This window comes from Bidens hawaiensis, unplaced genomic scaffold (genome assembly GCF_021521415.1).
Source record: "Bidens hawaiensis isolate Kalapana, Puna unplaced genomic scaffold, B.hawaiensis_p1.1 tig00032765_1, whole genome shotgun sequence".
NCBI classification, from domain to species: domain Eukaryota; kingdom Viridiplantae; phylum Streptophyta; class Magnoliopsida; order Asterales; family Asteraceae; genus Bidens; species Bidens hawaiensis.
Window position 1 is genome coordinate 4,137 of NW_027495591.1, and position 17,669 is coordinate 21,805.

At 37.5% G+C, this 17,669-nt stretch overlaps 2 pseudogenes across 1 annotated transcript; one reads left to right on the forward strand and one right to left on the reverse strand.

The window, feature by feature from the left end:
- The first annotated feature begins 1,629 nt into the window (after window positions 1–1,629).
- On the forward strand, window positions 1,630–16,136 carry LOC143584007 (uncharacterized; annotated as a pseudogene). The gene is made up of 14 exons (XR_013144280.1): window positions 1,630–1,894; window positions 2,080–2,969; window positions 11,479–11,524; window positions 11,595–11,655; window positions 11,902–11,962; window positions 12,542–12,625; window positions 12,709–12,822; window positions 13,516–13,866; window positions 14,258–14,664; window positions 14,730–14,829; window positions 15,291–15,350; window positions 15,460–15,546; window positions 15,625–15,753; window positions 15,834–16,136. The product of XR_013144280.1 is annotated as an uncharacterized LOC143584007 (transcript).
- Window positions 16,137–16,363: 227 nt separating this feature from the next.
- Window positions 16,364–16,890, reverse strand: LOC143584014 (STS14 protein pseudogene; annotated as a pseudogene).
- Window positions 16,891–17,669: the final 779 nt, after the last annotated feature.

Here is a 17,669-nt window from a genome sequence, read left to right on the forward strand (position 1 = left end):
ATGTTTGCATTGACGAGACGGGAAGAGTTCAACTATTCAAGGAGGATATTTCTGTGCATGTTTGCTAATGCTAAGAACGACTCCACGTGGCTTATGTACCCGAGATTTGTACATATGCTGCTTGATGATTTGATCCCAGAAGTTCCAAGGCCGGGGTCAAAGAAAGCCAAGGACAAGAAATCCCTTCCAGAGCCCTTTCACGTCAATGAGATCAAGACTTCTATTTTTGGTGTGTTGTTGAGCACCAAGACCAAGGGACATCAATATGAGGGACCACGACCAGGTCCTAAATTTGGGTTATTTGAAGAAATGGAGCCTACTGGGGATGAGGCGTTCGTTGAAAGTGAAGAGGTTGATGAGCCAAAGGATGAGGCGGAACAAGATTCATCTGACGAGCCAACTGAGGGCCGAACCAAGACAAAACACGATCTAAAGAGGAAGAAGGCGGAAAAGGGCAAGGTAATAGAGCTTGAGGAGGAAGAAGAAGACCAGCCGCCTTTGAAGCATTTGAAGAAACTTGGGGACTCCCAGAAGTCAACCAAGTTTCTTGTCAAGAATTCCTCACAAGACAAACCATCTGACCAACCAAAAATCACCAAAGAAGCCTTGGCCCAAGCCCTCAAGACACTAGACGTAACCAAGATACAAATCCCTGCCTACAAGACACCAAAAACCAGAAAGAAAACCAAAGCCAAGAAAACCAAGACCCTACTCCATGACTCACCAGAATCCTCACCTGAACCTTCACCAACAGACCAACCCATTTCAACATTCCTACCCCAAATACCATCCTTACCACACTCACCACCACAACAACAAACCCAACTCGAACCTTCTCAAATCTCAACACCACCTACCCAACCAACCTCATCCATATTCACCTCATCAGTTTTCAGCTCACCAATACAAACAACAAGCTTATGGAGGAAAACCGTTATTACTTCCCCAACCCAAACCGTCACACCATCTATAACATAACCAACTCCACCCACTACTACAACTTCACCAATCCTTACCCAAGCCATCACCTTACCTTTACCAACAACCTCATCACCCATAATGTCCACCACCCCACCATCCACCATTATCTCACCCAAACCCATTTCCCGAGGAATGTCTTCGACACCTCCAGTGTATGCCGATCCTATCCTCGATAGGATCGTCGCACTGGAGGAATCCAACACTAAGAGGGCGGAACGAGAGATTGTGCTCCTCAAGTTCATTAAGAAAATGAAACAGAAGGCGTTGGAGGATGAAGAAGAGAAAGCGGCTCTAAGGGAAAGGATTAGGGTGTTGGAAGAGCAAAAGGAAGCAAGCGATGCGCTTGCTGAGAATCAGAGATTATTGACAAACACCTTCCACACTCGAATCCAGAATCTACAAGCACTAATGAACCGTGAGGCCTCTGAAAACGCTAATCTGAGAGCAGACCATTCAAGACTTGGTGATAGGCTGACTACACTTTAAAGAGACTTACCAAGTGCTGGTGTTCTCAGATTTAGTGTAAACAAGAAGATCGAGGATGCGACGAGAAGGTGGGATGTTGAAAATGAAGCCACAAACTCCAGAGTTACAAATTTGGAAAATCAGCTTGCTTCATCCTCCTCTCTCGATACACTCAGAGCAGAAATGGAGGCCATACAAGGAAAGATAAAGGAGCAAGATCGTCTAAATGAGCTACAACTCAAGACGAATGAAGACATGGTGAGTAAGTACCAGGCGGCCTCAGAACTTATGGGCATTCAAGAAGATGCATTTCACGGTCTGGAGGATAGGCTGGATGCAGTGTTTGGGACTTGGAGAAGGTCTGGTGAGACTTCTCAAGTCGGTGGTTCACAGCCTACCGCAGGTCCATCTGTGACCATGCGAGGAGTTCAGGCTGTAGTATCTGAAGGTGAGGCGACTGTTGGTCGGTTAGTACAACAGGGCGGCCAGTCTAGCGGTGTTGGTGGTGGAAATGATAGTGACGACGAAGATGAAAAAGAGGATGATGATGATGATGAAGAAGACGATGACGATGATGACGTTCATGATAGTTTTGATGATTATGACGATGGTGATAATGATGGGGGAATGAAGGAGATGGAGGAGCCGGGACAGAAGGAGGTGGAGGTGGAGATAACACTCAATCACCTCCACACACTCAATATGAAGTTCAAGACCCTGCTGCTCACGACTCGGCTGGCAAAGTCAGGGAGCATGATACACAGATCAATGACATGTATAAAGATTTATTTCTTGATGACTTTGTAGGTGTTATAGATGACTTTATTGAAGCAGGAATGAACTTGGAGCATCTTATTGATCAAAATACAGAGGCGAGGGTTGAATATGACTACATCAACTACTCACCTAATCCAGACACTCCTCCTGCTCAAGTTCAAGCTTCAGAAACTCCCGCTGCTGATACCGTCTCCAATCCAACTGACGATTTGACACAGGAACCACCAAAGAGGAAGAGAAAGAATCATATTGTGTCAAGTCGTGCATGTGCCCGCGATCTCATCTATCCTTACCACGATGACTCGCTGATTGTATACACAAAGTATAATAAGGAGAACGCGTGTCGGGCGATTAGACGATTTAGCGGCGATCTGATCTATCTCAACCACCATGAGCTAAAGTCGCTACCAGAGCTTGACATCAATTATCTTCGAAAAGCTCTAGGTCATGGTGCGGTTGGGAGTACTTTGGATAGTTGGATCCCTGATTATCTTCATCGTCAATCGAGGGTCGACTACAAAGATTTTGAGCCGAATAAGGGTCGGAAATACAAGAACCCAAGAGAGATAGACCCAGCCACTGAAGAGCCACTAACAATGTGGAGATACAGGGCACCAAAGAATTGTCACATCATGTACCATGGAGAGCCCTTTATTCCCAACATCCTCCGAGACTTCATGGGCTGGGAATTTGACAACACGACAGGAGAGGCCGTCATACGCTGCAAAGATCTACCTGAGATTTGGGTATTTGACGAGCACGAGCTAATGGGGCTGTATATAGAAGATATCAAGAAGCTCTACAATTCACCCCTGGGAACCGTCGAGGACATCGGTCGTCAAAACACAGACCGGATAGTGGAAGCCTTCAACAAATTTGTTAGAAGAGTTGTTGAACTTCCACTACCCGAGGACGACTGGCTGGATTACGACACAGACGGGTTCCAATACTAAAGACTAGAGGGAGATTGTTAGGTCTTTTTTTGATTATATTAGTCTTTTGTATTGGTGATTATGTAATGGGCCATTTTGTTACTTTGTATTTTAGGCCCAAGAGAAAAAGTGTAAAGAAGCTCATTGGGCATTTGATGTATCCTACTTCTCATGCATGTTTCTCTGTAAATAGGAAGCATGCCATAAGAAGTAGAAGCAGTTGTTGTTGAAGTTCAAAGAGAACACCTTTGTTATAACTCTCTCTTTCTCTCGGCTCTATCTCTCTCCTTCTCTAAAACCCATCGAAAATAACATCTCAAGATCCGAGACCGCTTAGGTGGCTTAGTGTGATTTCCGCTAGCACTAAGCTCGGTTGATCCAAGACTTTTGTTAAATCCACCCACCTTGGGACCTACACATACCCTTTATTTTCATGATTTACTATTAATTAGCAATCTAGCAACATTCCCCTATTATTGTGAAGTTAGCGTAAGCACATAGAAGTTAGTAGTGCTCGTTGCAATAAAAAGTGTGGAAAACATTTGAACTTACGTTACGGTAACGACTTTGATGGCTTAATAGTACTCTATTAACTGGAAGGGTTGTCTACAGGACTTTGCTAGGATCCTCAGGCGACAACTTGACGAGTGTACCCAGGTGTATAAGAATAGGAAAATTAATGTGTATAGCAAATTATTAGTAATCAGTTTTCACGGAGTTATAAGCAAGCGTATGTATCTACTAAATTTTGAGGTTGCATATAATGTGAGGAAGCTAAGCTTTCTTTACCATCCTTGCATGTTGAAAACATGATAAGATCTTAATGGTTGAGATGTATGTTAGAGACAAACCACTCTTTATTAGTGTGTAGTCCCACGATCTTTGTTTGCCTTATATTCGCATGTTGTCATTACAACCATACATCATACCTCGAGTATTATTAGGGCTCGGTACCCTTTTCGTAACCATACAACCATACAACCGTCATTTTCTTCTTTTATTAACTTTATTACGTTCATACACATAAACATACATATCATACTTACCTTATTTATAACGTTACAACCTGACAGTACGTGCAATATCCGAAGATCGTTCACGTACCATCAAGCAATCATTCATACATATCACATATATCACATATGGCATACACTTATCACTTAGGATAAATGTATTAACAACACATCAAGTATGCACACAGCCCTGAAAACATAACAAGGAATGGGGCTAGAACTCACCTGAACACGGTTACGTTCACCGTTAATCGTAATCCCTTTCTTCAGTTGTGCACGGCTAACTGTATAACAAGTATACGTATCAATTAACTATCACTTCTCATAATGTATTTCTATCTTTATATGACCCACAACGAACGGGGGTCCGGGGGCGGCGCCCCTGGCAGCGGGGTCTAGGGGCGGCAGCCCCTAGCAGGGTCCAAGGGGCAGAGCCCCTGGCTGGGGTCGAGCTGTCTTAACACATTTTTCATTAGATTTTTAATTTATTTTCTAATCGAACTTGACTTTAAGCGAAGTTAAACCTTAGGCGAACTTAGCTTTAGGCGAAGTTATCAGGCGAACTTGGCTTTAGGCGAAGTTAAACCTCAGGCGAACTTAGCTCTAGGCGAAGTTGTCATCAGGCGAACTTGGCTTTAGGCGAAGTTACCAGTTAGGCGAACTTGGCCGTAAGCGAAGTTATCAATTAGGCGAACTTGGCCTCAGGCGAAGTTATCGCTTTGAAGGCGAAGTTATCGCTTTGAAGGCGAAGTTATCGCTTTGAAGGCGAAGTTGCCCAGTTCGCGGCGAAGTTGCCCAGATCAGCCGCTGTTTTGGTTTCTATCAAGCATTTTGGCGATTTTAACACCCTTGTTATGGTTCGACATCACCCACTACGTTTCCCAACCATTTTCGGTCGTATCTACACTATAAAACTTGGATCTTTAAACTTCAAAGATCAAGAATCATACCTTTTTGAGCTTGTTTGGATCTCGTTTACTTGTTTAATCACAACCAACGCTCTCTCTCTCTCTCTCTCTCTGATCTGGTCGCCCCTCTCCTCGGCCGGCCGGCGGGGTTTGGTGTGTGGTGTGTGTGTTTTGGAGTGTTAGAAAATAAGGTGAAATGAATGATAGTTTGGGGTTTAGGGGATATTTATATCCCTTAAATCCCATGGACCTAAGGCCCATTCTCATTTAACTCATCTCAATTAATCCAAGTCCATGATCCGCTCCTTACTCGATATTAAATAATTAATAACGCGAATTCACTAAACTAACTTTCTTTATTCAACATTAAAATTTTAGGATGTTACAATAATTTTTTGGATAATTTTCGAATATTTTGGATAATTTTCTGATAGTTCAGATAATTTTTTGGATATTTCGGATATACGAAATATTTGTAAGTTCTTTAAATTCTTTTTTAATTGTTATTTTTTTCGGAATTCAGATAGCTAGTTCACTATCCGATCAGATATCCGAAATTTCGGATTCGAGTAGTGAAATCCACTATCTGAAAGGTCCGGATATCCAAAGTTCGGATATCCGACTTTAAACACCCCTAGTCAGCAGTTACTGGAGAAAAGACTCACTAAAGCCAAGATCACTTTTTTTTCGAACTATCAACTTTTACAAGCACACAAGCAAACCACACCAACCCCCTCCACGACCCTAAGAGGAGCCAACCACTCAAAACTTACCCAGTTTTTAATTACACCAATTTGATCGCTCTATAGAATTTCATTTCGAGCTATTTTTGAACCAAAGGAACCCCAAAGACTTGATGTCCCTAAGAATCTCTTCTATCTTGAACTCTTTGCCTTCAGAAAGCTTCTCATTACGAGCTTTCCATAATCTCCAACAAGCAGTGATCACGCTTCCATGTAAAACATCCTTCTCACAATTCCGCCACCCCACAATAGAGCTTAGCTCCAACAAGTTTCTGATCGAGAAGGAAAAAATAGACGGCACCTTACACCAAGAACTAATAAACTCCTACACCACTGAACAACCGGATAATAGATGGTCAACTAAAATTGTAATATTTTGTTTGTTATTTAGAGGCATCTTCCAATATCTTTTTACCTTTCATTCCTTTTAAGATACCTTTTTTCCTTTTTAATTTATTTATTTATTATTATTATTTTATTTTTTTATTATCTTTTTTTTTTGCCTTTGACCTTTTCTTTTTTCTCTTTATGGTTGGTTTTGCATTGAAACCATATAACCACGAACCCATTCGAGTGAAAGTGTTCGAAGGGTTTCATAGCCACATGTGGACTCTATTTCCATAATATTAAGAAAAATGGGAAAAGCTAGACATGCTTTTAGAACTTTCTTTTAAACGTAAATTAGAAATAAATAATCATAACTTCTGTATATTGGTTGATAATAATCTCAACTTAAAAATCACCACAGCAGTCTCAACTTTCAATTATTTTTGTCTCAATAGACTTACGTTAAAAAACACTTAACTCCGTTATATTTTTTCCCAAGTTTCAAACCAATGTTTTAGGGCTTTTGATCAGAAGAACGATACAATTCAACTGAAGTAAAACTTATCTCTTAACGGTGATTCAAATGACTAAATTTTTGTTAATTGGAAATTCAAACACCCGAATTGAAACATTGTTTCGTCACTTGGATAACCGTTTCGAGATAAGTTTTACATCGGTTGACTCGTATTGTTCTTTCGATCAAAAGCCTAAAGCATCGGTTTAAAACTCGGGAAAAAACTTAACGGCGTTAAGTGTTTTTTAACAGAGGTTCATTGAGACAAAAATAGTTGAAAGTTTGGCCTACTGGTAGAAATTTCTAAAGTTGAGATTATTATCGGGCAATACACAAAAGTTGTAATTATTTAGTTCCAATTTGTCTCTTTTAAAAAAGTATAAAAGAAAAAAAGAATGTAGATTTGAATGATTCTTGAGTGATTTAGTTTTGTTGCACAAAAGATTAGTCTGGCAAATGGTATTATGCGGGTGTTTTCATTGTTAGCAAACACATACGTAATAAAACAAACTAGAGGTACTTATAGATATCTCTCAGTGGTGTCTCTACTGTACTTGAAACTTACTATTTAGTCGATAAGGTACCATACATCTGTAACTACATACATAGTAAAATTGGAAGTCTCTCTGTTCATTTTATAGATGTCATATAAGAATTTACTTATATATATATGATGTGGACCTCGATTCTTCAAATAACCAATGCGATCTTCGTACCTTTATACTATAAAGAGCAAGGCAGGAGGCGGGGATGGAGAAGGCGAGGTGGAAGGTGACGTGGTTCTGTTTTCATTGAATGGAGCTAGAAGCGACTGGTGGGCTTTTGATTTCATTTAACGGGGCTATCAGAGACTCGTGGAAATATTAAGGAGGCTAGTCCATCATTCCATTCTTCTTTTACTCGTTATGGTTTTCATTTGTTCGTTTGGGCTTTCATTCGTTCGTTTGAAAAATGTGGCTTCTGTTTTCACTGAACGGGGCTAGAAGCGACTGATGGGCTTTTGATTTCACTGAATGGGGCTATCAGAGACTCGTGGAATGATTAAGGAGGTTAGTCCCTCATTCCAATCTTCTTTTACTCATTACGGTTTTCATTTGTTTGTTTGGGCTTTCATTCATTCGTTTGAAAAGTGTGGGTTCTGTTTTCATTGAACAAGGCTAGAAGCGACTGGTGGGCTTTTGTTTTTACTGAACGGGGCTATCAGAGACTCGTGGAATGATTAAGGAGGCTAGTCCCTCATTCCAGTCTTCTTTTACTCGTTATGGTTTTCATTTGTTCGTTTGGGCTTTCGAATAGTTCGTTTGAAAAGTGTGGGTTCTGTTTTCACTGAACGGGGCTAGAAGTGACTGGTGGGCTTTTGTTTTCACTGAACGGGCCTATCAGAGACTCATTGAATGATTAAGGAGGTTAGTCCCTCATTCCAGTCTTCTTTTACACGTTACGGTTTTTATTTGTTCGTTTGGGCTTTCATTCGTTCGTTTGAAAAGTGTGGGTTCTATTTTCACTGAATGGGTCTAGAAGCGACTGGTGGGCTTTTGTTTTCACTGAACGTGGCTATCAAAGACTCTTGGAATGATTAAGGAGGCTAGTCCTTTATTTCAGTCTTCTTCTATTCGTTATGGTTTTCATTTGTTCGTTTGGGCTTTTATTCGTTCGTTTGAAAAGTGTCGCTTCTGTTTTCACTGAATGGGGCTAGAAGCGACTGGTGGGCTTTTGTTTTCACTAAACGGGGCTATTAGGGACTCGTGGAATGATTAAAAAGGTTAGTCCCTCATTCTAGTCTTCTTTACTCGTTATGGTTTTCATTTGTTCGTTTAGGCTTTCATTCGTTTGTTTGAAAAGTGTGGCTTCTGTTGTCACTGAATGGGGCTAGAAGCGACCGGTTGGCTTTTGATTTCACTAAACGGGCTATCAGAGACTCGTGGAATGATTAAGAAGGTTAGTCCCTCATTCTAGTATTCTTTTACTCGTTATGGTTTTCATTTGTTTGTTTGGGCTTTCATTCGTTTGTTTGAAAAGTGTACTCTTAAGGATCATTGAACAAAGTCACTTTTCATAACCTTGTGTTTTATCATTATGTGTGACAACCATGAATTATAATAAAATTCAAAGTAATTAATGCCTAAATAGCTCTAGTAGCAGTTAGGGTTATTCATGAGCCGAGTCAAGATGGATCGGTTTGTAAACAAGCCAAATCGAGCTCAGCCTGGCTTGTAAGCAATCCAAGTCGAATTGATCCGATTTATAAACATTAAACAAGTCGTTTTCGAGTTACTTTTTTCAAACTTTTTTCTTATGAGTTGCGAAAACTTATTTCTATCTAAAACAAAGTGATGATTTTTCTAGCACATCACCACTAAAACATTAAAAATTAGAAATAATCCCAATTATGAAACTTAGAACACTTTTTATGTCCATTACTTGACCCTTTTCGCAAGAGAGGTGCTTCAAATTAAGGGGTGATTAGTATCCTTTATTTTATCTTCTTAAAACCTGTTGTCATATAACTAACTATACTATTTCTATTAGGTTAATAACCCGTGCATTACATGGGTTGAAAAATGATATAATGTCAGTAAAAAAATATTTACATATTTGATACAAGTTATAAGTGAAATCAAGCGTATAAAACAATTATAATTATTAAATTGAATGAATGGTAATTAAAAAATTAGTTAATTATGTTAAATATATATAAATGGAAATTGAGTAGTTGGCATTAATATATTAGTTAGACTATATTAGATTATAACCTATAACCCGTAAGGCTTTATAAAATTTTGAAAAATATATTATTGTGTGATACGAATTTCGAACCCAAGACCTCATGTTTCAAATCAAATATGCTTACCAACTCCACTAAAATAATGATTGTGTCTGATTTCTTGATATAACATATATAAATGTGATGTCTTTTCAAGTATAAAACCAAAATTATTTATAATTGTTAACATTTTTATAATTCACAATATGACATTGTTTTCTCATATCCCTTTAACACTACCATTTAAGATTGTTCATCATTTCTCCTTTTATTTTATAATATAATATATTTTTATTTATTTTTTTTACAACATTAGTCTTTGTAAATTTAGTTTTTAAATATGTGACAACATTTTGTTATAGATATCATTTTTATATACACAATATTTAATATATCAATATCGATATGAATGTTTTACTTGAAATAAATCAAACATCAAAATTTGGTTTTTGACTTAAAATTATAGTGCACAATATATAAAAAACTTAAATAAAAAAAGTCATAAATAAAAATTATTATATGAAACAATTAAATTTACGTATTACATATAATAATTTTTTATTTTTATTATATTTTTTACCCATGTAGAACACGGACTCTAACCTGGTAAATAATAAATCAGAATATTTTGATTTATTTCTGACTTATTAATCTATCCTCTTACAATATAAGCAATCTCAAACAACTTATTAACTTTTTTATAAAGTTAATAAGTTACAAGTTGATGAAAATAAGAAATCCTAAACACCCCTAATAGGGTTGTAAACGACTAGGATATCCGGCAGACGTTCAGGCGTCCGTTCGGTGAGAAATCTGTTATATTCATCCGTTTAGTAAACGAAATGGACATGAACAAAAGAATATCGTTCGGTAAGCTTAACGAACGAACATGGACATAGATTGTGTTCGTTCAATAATGTTTATGAGCGTCCGGTAACATCTGGTAATGATTATACTTTTGACATTAATATGTAATCGTTTCCTTTATGCTCGTTTGTTTATTAGAGTCGTTTTTGTATGTTTGTCCACTAATGTTCATTAGTGTATGCTGGTGTTCTTTTGTCCATTAGGCTGCTCTCTATGGTGGGGGGGCATTGAAGCTCCTCCACATCGTCACGTAGAAAACGAGGCTTCGAAGCCCTTTCCATAACGCCCCGCTATGGTTTAAAGCCCATTGGGCGCCTCAATATACATATTTACACACACACACACACATATATATGTACGTGTGTGTGAGAGATGGAGAGAGAACAGCACCCATCGTCCCTTCCGCCCCCCCCCCCTCGCGCGGCCCATAGCGACCTGTCTTAGTGTCCATCAGTATCCATGTGTTCGTTTGTTCGTCAGCGTCAGTATAAAATATTAACGAACGGACACAAACAAACTCAATTCCTTAATGGACGGACACGCACACAAATGTTTGTTCGGTAGATTGTTCATGAACCGTCTGTTTATCCGATAAAAGTTTAACTGACGAACACAGACACGGTCTCGTCCGATTCCCTTACCCCTAGCTTAAAACAAATGTACACTAATATTTAATTTCCATTTGCACATACACCTTTTAATAAACTACATGCCAAACAAGTCCAGTGTATATAAATGGCAGTATGGGACAAAGGTGGAAGAAGAAGGCCACCAACTCCCACTTCTCTGCAACTCTAAAAAGCACAATGTGTTGATAACTTTTTCACATTTTCAATCTGTAATCAATTGCAATATCAACAACTACAATAAACCCTCATCTTTTTTCCCAAATAAGTATATAAAGATTCTGCTTTTCTTCAAGGTTAAGACTTGCAAAGATGAACCCTCATTTCTTTACCATTTTTTGAGTTCACATGACATAATGCTATATAAAAAGTTGGGATTTTTACCTTGATTTCAAAGGGTTTTTGTGGGCCCACTTGTTGGTTTTCATTTATGTTTGTGGGTCTGTAAAAAGTTTTGAACTTGGATACTGCTGGTAAGTTCTTTATGCTGTTTTATATGCATTTTTGAAGTGTGTGGGCTTTTTTTTTTTTTTTTTTTTATGGTTTGTGTTTAATGTGCAGAATTATGTTTGTGGGTCTGTAAAAGTTTTGAACTTGGATACTGCTGGTAAGTTCTTTATGCATTTTATATGCATTTTTGGTGTGTTTTTTTTTAATGGTTTGTGTTTAATGTGCAGAAATGAGTTTTGAAGAGTGTAGTACTAGTTCAAGCATGGCTATGCACAGGCGTTCTAAAAGGTACTTAATTAATTAATTATTGTGACATTTGGTGTATGATATATTGATATTGATTGATTTCTTGAACTGAAAATGACATGAAATTGGTAGCTAAAAATGTGATTTTTAGGAAATAAAATGTAATTCTTTGAGGATGACTAAAAAATTGTTTAGGAAATGAGGATTATATTTGCTATTTGGTTTAAATTATAGATGTTTAAGGTGAAAATAATTTTATGAAGTTTATTTTGTATTTGATATTTACAGCTTTCCTGACAAGAGTAAATTCAAAGAAGATGTAATGGAACCTTCTAAATGTTATAAGTTGGTAAGTATGCATTCACTTAACCTGTTTATGGTTGCCACCCACATGGTGACTGTGCAGTCCTATACGGGCCGTACAGGCCGCACACGACTGACAAGTGTACGAATAGGACACAAAAAACAGCTTTGTGTGGCCCTATACGGCCCGTATAGCCCTATGCGAGCTGTATAGCCGTATATGTCTTCAACACCTCAGGACCTATACAACTCGTATAGACCTATACGAGCCGTATAGGCGAAAAGTGATGTGTGAAGATCCAAGGTGGTGTATTCTATGCCATGCCTTAAGCAAAGATTCATGTTTGTTTTAAAAGTCAATGTGATGTGTGGGGGTGTTTGACTATGAGGAGTCAAACTTTGTGTGCATTTGACTTTGGAATGAAACAGTCAGCATATTAGATATGTTGTAGGAAACAGTATATTAATTATATCAAAAGTTGCAAACTTTTGTTGGTTTGACCAAAATTCAAACCTTAGATAGAATTTGATTTATTGAAAAATTAAAGATTTAGTGATTTGCATAAATGTCTTGATCATTTATTTTAAATGTGTAAACTTACATGTTATATGTAATATATATCAGGATAAGAGTCATTCAAAGAACTATAAGATTGCTAAGAAGAATCACTCGCCTAATTCCAAAATCCAGATGTCATTTGCTGATGAGGTACAATTCTAAACATTTCTAAATATATATATATATATATATATATATTTCACAAACTTTTAAAATTTTACAACTTTTTTCAGATATTGCAGCTCAGAAAAAGGCTACAAAACCAAGTTAGTGTGAGGGGTGCTTCTGAACAAGCATTAGGTTGTAGATCTTCAAATAACATCACAAATCAAGCCTCTGCTCCAAAGGTAACTTTAGACTCCAGCATAGTGGTAGGTTGTGAACAAGCCGAGCCAGGTTGGCCTCAGGCTCGAGCTCAAACTTAAGCAAGCGCACTCAACTTGTTTATTTTAACGAGCTGAAAAGTCGAGCTCGGGCTCGTAAATAGCTCGAGCCGGCTCGTTAATTTTTGTTACACATGTTGATATATAAAATACAAAAAATAATAATAATAATAACATACACATAAGACAAAATTTATGATCTAGATAATTTATAACATTGTATGCAGTATTTTTTTTTTCTTTTCAATTTTTTAAAAGATTGAGGGTATATCATATGTATTAATTTTGTTTTTTTTTTCAATCTTTTTAAAGATTGAGAGGCATAATATATGTAGTATTCGTGTGTTTTGTTTTCAATTGTTTTAAATATCGATACACATATTATATGTGTTATGTTTTTTTCAGCATTTTTAAAGATCGAGAAATTATATGTACCATTTTTTTCAATAAGTTAATATGTTATTATTAACAATAAAATTTGAGGTTAATTTACACGAGCCAATATAGAGCGAGTCACAAGCCAAGCCAACCCTGCCTCAGGCTCGACTCGTTTACAAACGAGTTTTTTCAAGCAAGCCCCGAGCTTTTTAAACAGCTCTAACTCCATGTACGCGTTAACCACTAAACGAACTTTTTTATTTCCCATAATGTTTGCAGTCTGCAATAGAGCTGATTAGAGAAATTGCAGTTTTAGAGTATGAAGTGTCACATTTAGAACATTACCTTCTCTCATTATACCAAAAGACATTTAATCAGCAAACTTTATGTCCATCACCATCAAGAAATGATCAAAGCTTAAAACCACCATTAGTTACTCCACGAGGGAAGCTTCTAGAAACTTCGAGAGCCGATATCTCATTACAACACAAGCACAAAACATTCTTTGAAGACAATGAAGTGTTAGCTTCAAGTGTTCAACATTGCCACTCTTCAATAACAAGAACTCCACCCGACATTCTTGGCAAATCTTTACGCGCGTGCCACTCTCAACCGCCATCTTTGATAGAGGTAATTTTAATATTTCACATAAAAATACTAAATTTCATTGTGAATACGGTTTAAGTCTCTGTGGTTTGACGCAAATAACTCTTTTAGTTTGGTAGTCTAAATTTGACTATTAAAAGACCAAAATACCCTTGTATTATTCGTGTTATAGTACTTTTTATTTAATACATAATATAAGGGTATTTTAGTAAATAGTTCACAGAAGAAGGTTAGTAAGCAGGACTTTAACTGATACGAAAATGAAACTGTTTGACTAAAAAAGTCAAATTTAAACTAATGAACTTGAAGGGTTATTTGGGTCAAACAACACTGTTATGGCGTTATTTAACTCTAAAATCTTTTAAATAAGATGTTCAAGTTAATGACTTTATATGGTATTATGGTTTCTATACAGTATGCGCATACGTCTTCAAACATAACTAGTCTAGCTGAACATCTCGGTACCAAAATAACCGATCACATTCCCATGACACCAAACAAGGTTTCAGAAGAAATGGTGAAATGCATATCGGTTATATACTGCAAGCTTGCAGACCCCACATTAACTAACCACGGTCTCTCATCGCCTGCGTCATCGTCGTCGTCCATGAACACTTTCTCACCAAAGCACCTGCCCGACATGATGTGGGGCCCGGGGTTTAGACGAGACTCATCCTCTTTTGATGTGCAGTTAGATAACCCTTTTTTTGTTCAAGGGGTTAAGGAGTTTAGCGGGCCGTATAATACAATGATTGAGATTCAATGTCTTTATAAAGATAATCATAGAGTTAGTGAAGTTGAAAACATGCTGCATGACTTCAGGTGATTAAGATTTGTATAAAACATTTATTTTCATTGGTTTGTTTTGATTAAATTTGTTGTTTTAGGTCCCTTGTGTCTCGATTAGAAGACGTGAATCCGAAGAAACTGAAGCATGAAGAGAAGTTGGTATTTTGGATTAATGTGCATAATGCATTGGTGATGCATGTATGATTTTTGTTCATTAAGTTATATTATTGGTTTATTAATATTATATTAGAAGCTAAGCGGTTAGAAAAATATCGGATATCGGTTGAGGACCGATATTTGAGATATCGGTTATCGCTGTGAGATATTGGTGGGATATCGGTAATCTTAATATCATGCAGCATTTATATATATAGCACTTTAACGCTAACATTTTATCATTTTAGAAATTATTAACAAATTATCTTTTTAAAACTTCAAAACACTAACATAAACACTAAAAGTTAAAAATTAAGACTTAAAACACTGATATCCAGAATATCGGTGATATATTGGTAAAATATCGGTCAATAGCGGTTAATATCACTGATATTATTGGTACCGACATTCTGACCGATATTTAACATGAGGACCGATAACCGAGATACCACCGATATTGACTGCATAGATTTGAAATGATATTTTGTGTTGTTTAAAAACAGGCTATTTTGGCATATGGAATCCCACAAAATAATATGAAAAGAGTTTTCTTACTGTTGAAGGTAATGCTTATATGTTGTTTTATGCAACTAATATCACCAAGTTTAATAACATATTATTACCAATATGTAACACTAAAATTATTTTATATTTATGTATCGGGTGATTTAGGCTGCGTATAACGTTGGTGGTCACATAGTAAGCGCGGATGTGATTCAGAACCATATTCTAGGATGTCGAATGTCTCGTCCCGGACAGGTAAATCCCTACTTTAGATTACAAAAATATGTTAATGTGACACTTCTACAACATAATATTCCTAACCCGTTTATGTAGTGGCTTCGTTTATTATTATCGTCAAGAACAAAACTAAAAGCAGGAGACGAATGACAAGCGTACGCAATCGATCGTCAAGAACCGCTTTTGCACTTTGCCCTTTGTTCTGGATGCCATTCTGATCCCGCGGTACACTTTTCTTTCTTTTTTTTTTTTTATCATTTTGTGACCAATTTATTTAACTTGCATAAATCTTTAACTTGTAACAGGTTCGTGTTTACACACCGAAACGAGTTTTCCACGAGCTAGAAACGGCTAAAGAAGAGTTCATTCGGGTGACATTCGGTATAGGAAAAGACCAAAGAATTCTTTTACCAAAAGTTGTGGAGAACTTTGCGAAAGACTCGGGTTTATGAGCGGCGGGTGTCGTTGAAATGGTCCAAATTTGTTTACCGGGTGATGTTAAGAAAAACATAAAAAAACATCATTTGGGTAAGTTAAGGAAGAAGATTGAATGGGTTGGTCATGATTTTAATTTTAGGTATCTTGTTTCTAAGGAACTTGTTAAATAATATGTTCTTTGTTATGCAAATAAAAGTCGTACATTTAGGTGATGATAATAATATTGTTATTGGACATAGAGTAACAATAGAGTAATAGAGTACAACTCATTAATGCATCTCAGATTCACATGCTACACATTGATCACCTAAGTCCTAAACATTAATTAATAAAAAAAAAAAAAAACATTCAAAAACCTTATTTTAAATTTTTAATGTTTCTAACACAAACTTCTTCGTAGCTGTACCGAAGCGTTGATTAATAAGGGCTTTCTCCGATAACATTTCCGGGGGGATTATAAAAGCAAATGGCCAATGTTGATTGATCCGGGAGACAGCTAGCTAACGCGCACCCGACCTCCGCGGTGTTCAGCCACACAACTTGCGTGTACACCCCGCACCGATGGTCGGGCACACACGAATTATTATCATGTGTGTAATATTGCTTTTCGGCTACCCAATTATCGACCACCTTCCGGGGGGTGACGACCTCCCCAGTGGCCCACATTTGGTTGCCACCGTACTTGCCGCTCGTTAAATTTGCGAAGCGGCAGTTTTCGCGGTCCCTTTGGAACCGCACGAGTAAACTCGTCGCTTTAGCCAGCTGGAAGTTCCACTTTAGCGGGCCGACACCCACGTCGGCCCGTGCTTGGTTGTGGGCGTCTAGGTACTCCTGGCCATCTGGTGGTATCACCACCGCGGGCGGTGGTTGCGCGGTGGTGTGCCACAGGAGTACCACTAAGATGATTAAGAGAATTTGCTTCATTTTTTTATCCGTATGAGCAACAAAAGTTTGATTTGGGTACTTTTTATATTTGGGATGGACGATATTGCCCTTGGTTGGATTTGTTTGTAGTAAAGTGGGAAATGGGTGTTGAAGGGCAATATGGTCATTTTAGTTTGTAGGAGTAAATAAAGTAAATAATATTGTGTTTATTGACTTTGGGCAGTTGGCAAATGCTACCCACGTGATGGGGTTTTGATTTAGCAGCCGCACGTGAATTCTTTTTGGAAGTTACTACTTTTTGGTGGGACAAAAAACCTAATCCGATTTAATCGGGTCGTAGAACCCGATTGAGTAGACCCGGTTTGGTTTGGATTGGATTTGTCGGTTTGGTACAGATTCATGTATATATTACTTAGAACCGATTTGAGAAAAACCAGTTTAAAATCCGGGTTTTTGAGCCAACAATTAGTTACCGTTGATGTAGATGATTTTAACGTTTTATCTAAAAGATAACTATTTTTACCACTAAAGCCGTCCAAATGAACCTTTTGCCCCCAATTGTTAGTATGCAACTATACAAGTACCGCATGTGTTAGTTTAATCTCATCGTATGAAGATATTTTGTCACGTGTAACTCCCACATTAATACTCACACATTATTTGATTTTAATTTCATGGTCAAGCTGCATTAAAAGCTGCTTCAGGCAATGTGGCTAAACATGAGAAGGCGTGTCTTGACAACCAACATGTATTTATTCCTTTTGCTTTTGACACTTTTGGTTTCCTCGCGCCTGAAGCTGTGGAGTTACTTACCCGTG